The following is a 7,872-nucleotide window of genomic DNA, read 5'->3' on the forward strand; positions in this document are numbered from 1 at the left end:
ATGACTGTAACACTATATTCTGCACTCTCTCGTTTCCTTCTCTATGAATGGTGTGCTTTGTCTGTACCAGCGCAAGAAAATATACTTTTCATTGCTTACGAATACATCTGACAGCAATAAATCAAATCAAGTCGAATCAAAGTCTTGTGCCTTCTTAAACCACCTTCTGGACAGCTGATGTGGATACAGCAGATTGGTAAATCCCAAACTGTTTCAATTCCAGAAGTAACTTAATCTCTTTACTTCAGTTTGTAGAATTTAAAAGAAATCTATTGATCAATATTTAATTTTCTGAAAAAATGTCCCATGCGCTTTTCAATACCTGCGTCTTTTTCCTGCAATACTACAGCACTAATTCCAATATCACTTACATCATTAATCTATTTAAATTGGTTTAGCATAATTTGGTGTCACTAAAACCAATGCCGCTGTCAACACAGTTTTTAGATTTTTGAATGCTTCTTGGAACTTTAATGTGGTGTTATTCTTGCTGGAGCTGTTGAAGTCAGGTTGTGGGTGCTGGAACGAGTGCTCTGGGTAAAGGCCTCTACTTCAGTGACTAAGGGGACATTGTGATTGGTGGAAAGTTTTTTGGTGGCCCTTGAAAGGAATTACCTTTTGTCTAGTTCTTTCCCTGAAATGTAGACAGTTTGCGTGAAAAGTGCATGAGGCAAAGGCAGAACCATTGAACCTGAGGACATCTTCTCAAACTTCTCACTGAGCAGAGAGGAACCAGTGGTTCATGGTATGTCCCAATGGTGATTTTGAAGCTGATGATAAAATCTAGAATGTCTCACTGCCCCGTGTGACCACCAAAACTTATTTTTCATTTACAGCTTACCTCAGCTCCATGTCAGAGAGTCCAGTTGAAGTGGAACAGACTGATCGCCTTTTGATTGCTCCTTGAAAGGGGACTGCTCTGAGACCTTTGGAGGGGCCGCAGTTGCGATGGTGGTGGGTAAGACCAGGACATAGTGGGCTAGGACATCCATAGAGAACAGCACCTTCTTGATGCGGGTGGATATCTGATCCTGTGGGAAATAACAAACCCAGGTTGGCTTCTTCCGAAATAGATGATTGTGGCCTGTAGCTGGTGAGGCAAACACAGTGCTACACAAAAACCTGGTTAGGCTCTCATCCACCAAGATATGGGGTGGGCTTCCTTGGCCATTGCTTTGTTAAGCAGTGTGAGGTTTGCACAGATGCTAAGAGAGCATTTGGTTTATGAAAGGGGACCATGCTTGAGCACCATGTGGAGGCATGATTGCCAGACTGACTAGGCTATTGAGCTGATGTCAGAGCTTGTCCATGAGCGAGTGAGGGACCTTCCTCAGAAGGAAAGAGGCAGACTGGTTTGGCATCACTCTGGAGGGTAGTTTTATAGGCATTCTTGTTGGAGACAACACTTGGCTTAGTAGCGCGTTATCCTGGTTTGGGACCATGAAGTGAATTGCATGAATTGAGTTGCCTCCTTATCGCAGTACAGCTTACAGGGTGCTCTTAACTGTTAGGCAGAGTCTTCCTGCTGCGTGGAGTGAGGGATCTGTCATTTGGACCTGTGCTTTCTTATCAGATAGGACAATTAACCCAGCTCCAGTCTCGAATTTAAAATTGGTCAAATGGTCATTCACCAAGATGTCCATGTTGTTTAACCAGATGGTTTGGGAATGGCTCAAACAGTCTCTATGTTTGTGTTTTCCCCTGCCCTTGACGTGTTGAATCACCATAGTATTGTCCACCTTCGTTCATGCAACTCATAGAATTATAGGATCATAGAATCCCTACAGTGCAGAAGGAGGCCATTCAGCCCACTGAGTCTGCACCGACCACAATCCCCTTAGCCCCAGGATTTTATCCTGCTAGTCCCCCTGAAACTATGGGGCAATTTACCGTGGCCAATCCACCTAACCTGCACATCCTTGGTACTCCAGTCTTTCATTGGATGGCCTTGTCAAGAGGACAGAAATCAGTTCTGAGATTGATCAGTGCCACAGGCAAAGAACATTGAAGGTGATAGAGAAAAATTGTGTTCCATCTTTCAAATAATTTAATGTGTTTGTCTGTTTAAGAGTGAAGGAGATTTCAAGATGGTGTCACCAGTATTTTAAGGACAAGATTTTTGCACACTTTGCATACTGGGCATGAAGTTCAAAATGACGGCAGCGGCCCATTTGAGAAGAAGAAGCATCAAAATTGCTGCAGATTGGGTTGCTGCTGAGAGTCACTTTAGTCGCGATGGCATGTTGCTAGTCAGAGAGGGGTCTGCAGGGCAAGGTTCTTGCTGGCCAAGAGGTGAAAGGCAGCCAATTTGTTTCTTTAACAATATTCCTGTGTTCAATCTCTTTGGCATGATGTTCTGGACTTGGGTGTTGCATGGAGGTGATGCCAAATCGGAATTCAAGCTAAGAATGAAATGTTTCTGCCTGGCTGGATGTTTTTTCTTAAATAGCTCACAGGATTGACTTGCCTTGAACGTAAAACAGGTTTCATCTCACCCTGCAGGCAGCTGGCTGCTTTGCTGGAGTTGATCTTCCACTGGGATTCAATGAGTCTGTTGTGTGAGCTTCACCTCTGCCTTCTTTCTGCTGCCAGGCTCTCATATCTCTGAAACTTCTCAGGTGAGTTTTCTCAGCATCTTGCTGAAGAGAATTTTGCTGGTGCACTTTTCTTGAGATTTCTTCAGCCTTTTAGAGAGGATGTGAACATATATCTCCTATTGCAATCATGATCTGTTCTGTTGTCACTTCCCATGATGTATATTGCTTGGGAACCATGAACCAGGCTTGTTGAAGTCTTTGTTAACAATACTGAACTATATACATACTTAAAGTAAAGGGTAAATGTACGGAGAGGATCCCATACTAGGCCTTTTACCTATCACTTGACTGATGTAACTCTCGGGTTATGTGCCTTCTTACATCACCTCAAAGGATGTACAATACTCTGTCTCATTTTAACCCTCTAAATACCAGATCCTTCTGCTACAGTCAGCATTTTGGCCACAACAGCATTGGTTGTATGATCAGTAAACATCAATATGAATATCCAACATTTCTATCTATACTATCGGAACTTGGTGAAATGCCTTTTAGCTCAACAACAAAAACTTACATTTAGATGGCAGCTTGAGCATAATGAAACACTCAAAGGCTTTTCACAGGAACATTATAAAACAAAGTCTGACATTCAGCCGGATAAAAGATATTCGATCAGATGGTGAAAGCTTGGTCGGAGTGTTTTTCAGAAGTGTCTTTAAGCAGGACAGTGAGGTGGAGAGGAGGAGATATGTAAGGATGGAATTCCAGAGTTTGGGGCCTAGACAACTGAAGGCACAGTCACCAATGGTGGAATGATTACAGTTGGGATTCACATTTGGCCAGAACAATGGGAGTACAGATATCTCAAAATGTTGTGAGGCTGGAGGAGATTACAGAGAAAGGGAGGGGGTGAGGCCATGGAGTGATCTGAAAACAAGGATGAGAGTTTTAAAACCAAGATGTTGTTTGATCAAGAACCAATGTAGGTGAGTGAGCACAAGGGACAGAAGGGAAATGGGACTCACTGTGAGTTAAGTCATGGACAACAGAGTTTTCGATTACCTTAAAATTACAGAGGGTAGAGTGTGGGAGAGTGGTTAGGATTGAATTGGAATGGTCAACTCTAAAGGTAACAAAGGCATGGATCAGGGTTTCCACATGGGTTTCCACGATGTTACAGAGGTAGAAATAGGTGGTTTTAGTGATGACTCAATTTTTTCTTTGCTGCTGCAAAATCAGAATCCAGGAATTAATCATGGCAAGCTCAGCTGCTGCAGGGGAATGGGAACAAAAAGAAAATTCTGGAAATGGAGTATAAGTTTCCCAGTTCCTGAGAGAGAAAGTCAGGCTAACAGAATGAGGTACCTTGTTTAATTGGATGGGCATTTGTCAAGTGCATCTCCTGCTCCTTAAAAATCCAAAGCAAATGATCACCCTTGGAGAGTGGGTTCAAGGGAAACTGGAAAGAAAATTCCAAAATTTCAGAATTCCAATTGACATTTAAAAGACAGAAGTCACTGACTTTCAATTAGTTAGGCTACACTAAGTTAATAATAACGATATATAAAAATCAACCAACTCAACCTTAATAATGACAAATTTTGAAGGAATTGATACACTAATGTGTGCCTGGAGAGTCATCAGATACAGCTGCATTGCCTCAGGGCAATTGCTGAGCTATATATAGTATTTACAGGAGGCACAGGGAGGAACTCCTGTCGGAGAAGGAGGCTAGAATCAGGTACGAATATGAAGAGAAACAATTCAGGGGTAAAAATGTATAATTGTCCCTTTGCAAGTATTATTTAATGATAATGACAATTTACGTAACCTGATTTTTTTTATCAAATCAGGTGACTATTAGTTTCGTCCTTCTCAAAGTATTACACTTTTTTCACCAGAACTTTATCAGTTTAGGAGAGGTATTTGCAATTTTTGAATGAGTAATTGTGAACCGAAATAATTAAATGCTTTTAGTTTAAATGAACACACCATAATTTACCATTATTTTTAGTTTAAAATTGGATTTGTTGCAGACATAAATCTTCCAAAATTAAAACTAGATTTTCTATTTAATGATTTTACTTATGTTGAATTAATTGAATATTTCGTAACACTTTTGTCATTTCTGTTTTTATTCAACTGGAAAAATGGTCGATTTAAATGACCATACCCTAAACATTTTAAAAGCATTTTATTCGGTATATTGCAAGCTATCTAATATTGTGCAGGAAAAGCATGCAGAAAGCAAAAATTGGGTCATGGTAACAGTATTTCTGTTTTAATAAATAAAATATTGTTCATTGCATTTCCCCTCTGATTTCACTGCTTCCTGCTTATTTTCACTTCAGTGAACAAACTAACTGGTAAGCATTAATTTGTAGTGCCATCCTAAAAGAACAAAAGAAGTGAAACATGAGCAACAACATCTTGCATTTATATAGTGCCTGTAACATGGAAAGAAAATGCTCAATAATTCTAGGAGTGTTTTGCTTTGTTTGTTGACAAAGAGTTACTCGTTTTCATTGATATGTAATTATCAAGTTGCTCATTTTCATTTTAGCTTTGTTACTTTTTGTAATTGTCAATTTCTTCCTCTGTTTGATACAAATCATGTCATGCAGCTGTTACATTTCACTACCAGATTCTCCCCAGACACAGCTGGTTAAGGTTGCCTGTAAGCATGAAATATAATTAAACATTTCTTACAACCGCAGCAACTCTTAATGAAGGAAAGTAATAACTGTTCACATAAGAACATAAGAAACAAGAGTGTAGACCATTCATACCTTCCAGCCTGCTTTGCTATTCAACAGCATGGCTGATCTTCTTCCTAAGCTCCTTGTTCGTGAACTATTCCCACATCCCTTATTTCCTTTATACCTTATAATTATTCATTTTAATTGAAATGTTGGTTATGACGTAAACATATGAACTTATGAAGCAGGAGTATGCTAGATGACCCTTGAGCCTGCTCCACTATTTATTAAAATCACAGCTGATCTGATTGTAACTCAACCCCATATTCCTGCCTACACCTGATAACCTTCCACCTCTTGTTAATCAAGAATATATCTACCTCTGTCTTTAAAATATTCAAAACTCTGCTTGAGGAAGAGTGTTCCAAAAACTCAAGACCCTCTGAGAGAAAAAACTTTCACTTAATGATCCCTTGTTTTAAACAATGACCTTAAGTTTTAGATTCTCCCACAAATGGAAACATCTTCTCCACATCCACCTTGTCAAAACTTCTCAGGATCTTACATGTTTCGATCAAATAAACAAGCCTGTCCTGTCCAGCCTGTCCTCATAAGGCAACCCATTCATTCCAGGTGTTACCTTATTAAATCTTCTCCGAACTGCTTCCATCGCATTTCCATCCTTCCTTAAATAAGGAGACCAGTACTGTACATAGAATTCCAAACGTGGTCTCATCAATTCCATGTATAGTTGAAGAGTTACCTCCCAACTCTTGTATTCAATTCCCCTTAGAATAAAAAATAACATTTTATTAGCTTTTCTAATTATTTGCTGTACCTGCATAATAGCCTTTTGCAATTCATGCACAAGAATACAGGTAAGTAATAGTGGGAGGGGTTTCACAGGGTGGAGATGGTGGGTAGTAGTTTTAAAAGAGATCAGTATTGGTGAAATTGTTTATTATTTAATTTCTGCTGTCTTCTACCCTGTTGTACATCTTCCTTTTTGTGATATTTCCCCCTTTCTGCTGGCGAAACAACTCTCATGCTTCTATCTTTCTTCAAAGTAGATCTAGCAATCCAATATGCAACTTTTAAATCAGTTGAAGTTTATTTTTAAAGTGCCTGAAGTTTATTACCAATCGTGTTGCAAGATAAAGGTTAGCATGCCTTCCGTCACATGTACAGACTGTGGCACAGCCATGTGTCAATAACTGAGAGTGAGACTCATTGGTCACGCTAAAATTCTCCCTCAGTGTACCTGAACAGGCGCTGGAGTGTAGCAGGAATGTTCAAAGTAACTTCATTGCAGTGTTAATGTGAGCTTACTTGTGACTAAGAAATAAACTTTAAACCATGATTATGTTTGTTGGATCAAAAATTTAATGAAGCTTGTTGTAGTCATGGTATTGTGGTGTGTGGCATCAAGTGAGGTGATGGGAGCAGTTTGCAAACTTTGCTCATGTCAACAATAGCAGTTTACAGCCCAGTGTGAAACACACTGAGCTTGGTCTTGGTCAGCAGAAAAAATGATGAAGCTTTCCAAGGAATCTGGCAAAGTTAGACCACACAATAGTGCCATGGACCAGCACATGACCTAAGATTCCAGTCATATATTGACCATCTTTGCAATCCACAATAAACATTCCTGTAACCAACTGAGAGTACGGGGCGATGCTGTAAGGTCACCAAGACTTCAACATGTATGATTCATACTCAGTTAACTCTAAACTATAAAGTAATATGCTGTCCAAGGTGATTGATCCACTGAATAGAATTCATAGAATCCTTACAGTGCAGAGGAAGGCCATTTAGCCCATCGACACCAACAACAACCCCACCCAGGCTCTATTCCAATAACCCCTGCCTTTATCAATAAGACCACTATTTACCACTTCTTTTCTCACTGAAAAGCATAACATGGCTGTGCAGTGATGCTGCACATATTCCAAAGTACAGAGATGACAATAAATGATTGTGTTTATGTTACAACATTTTGACATGAAAAATTCTTCAGTTGTTTGTTACGCCATGGCTGTGTGCCTTCCTTAATGATGGGTACACATGAAGGAGTTGTAACATATTATGAGAGCTTAGCAAAGTGTAATTGGTTGATGGCCAGCATATGATTGGAATCTTAGATCATGTGTTGGTCCATGGCACTATTGTGTGGTGTAACTTTTGCCAGATTCCTTGGAAAATATCATCATTTTTCCCATCTATGCTCAGATGCTACAGTTATTGTAGATGACATTGGGCCTGGTCATTTCCTTCTGGGGTACCGGCTATCCTCTGAGGGGTCACACTGGGTTTCTAAACAGGTAACCCCTTTCACAAACACTTTCTCCACATCACTAACCAATCAACAGGCAATCAGGGATGTTGTCACTGTCCCATTCACCTGCAGGAAAACCTGAAAAGATATTTTAATTAAAAGGCTCACATATTTCATATTTCTTCCAGGTATTTTTATTCCTTTGAAATAAATGGATGAACACCTGAATTAAAATAGGAAACAAAGGAATTTCAATGAATGCCTTAAACATTTGACTACGAATATCACCAGGCGTAATTTTTAGAGCACAATCAGGAACTCATAACCCAACTTTTTTTCAGGGTTTACAAGTTGAAGGGAT

This window comes from Carcharhinus amblyrhynchos, chromosome 15, assembly GCF_965287045.1.
Source record: "Carcharhinus amblyrhynchos chromosome 15, sCarAmb.v2.hapA, whole genome shotgun sequence".
Lineage (NCBI taxonomy): Eukaryota > Metazoa > Chordata > Chondrichthyes > Carcharhiniformes > Carcharhinidae > Carcharhinus > Carcharhinus amblyrhynchos.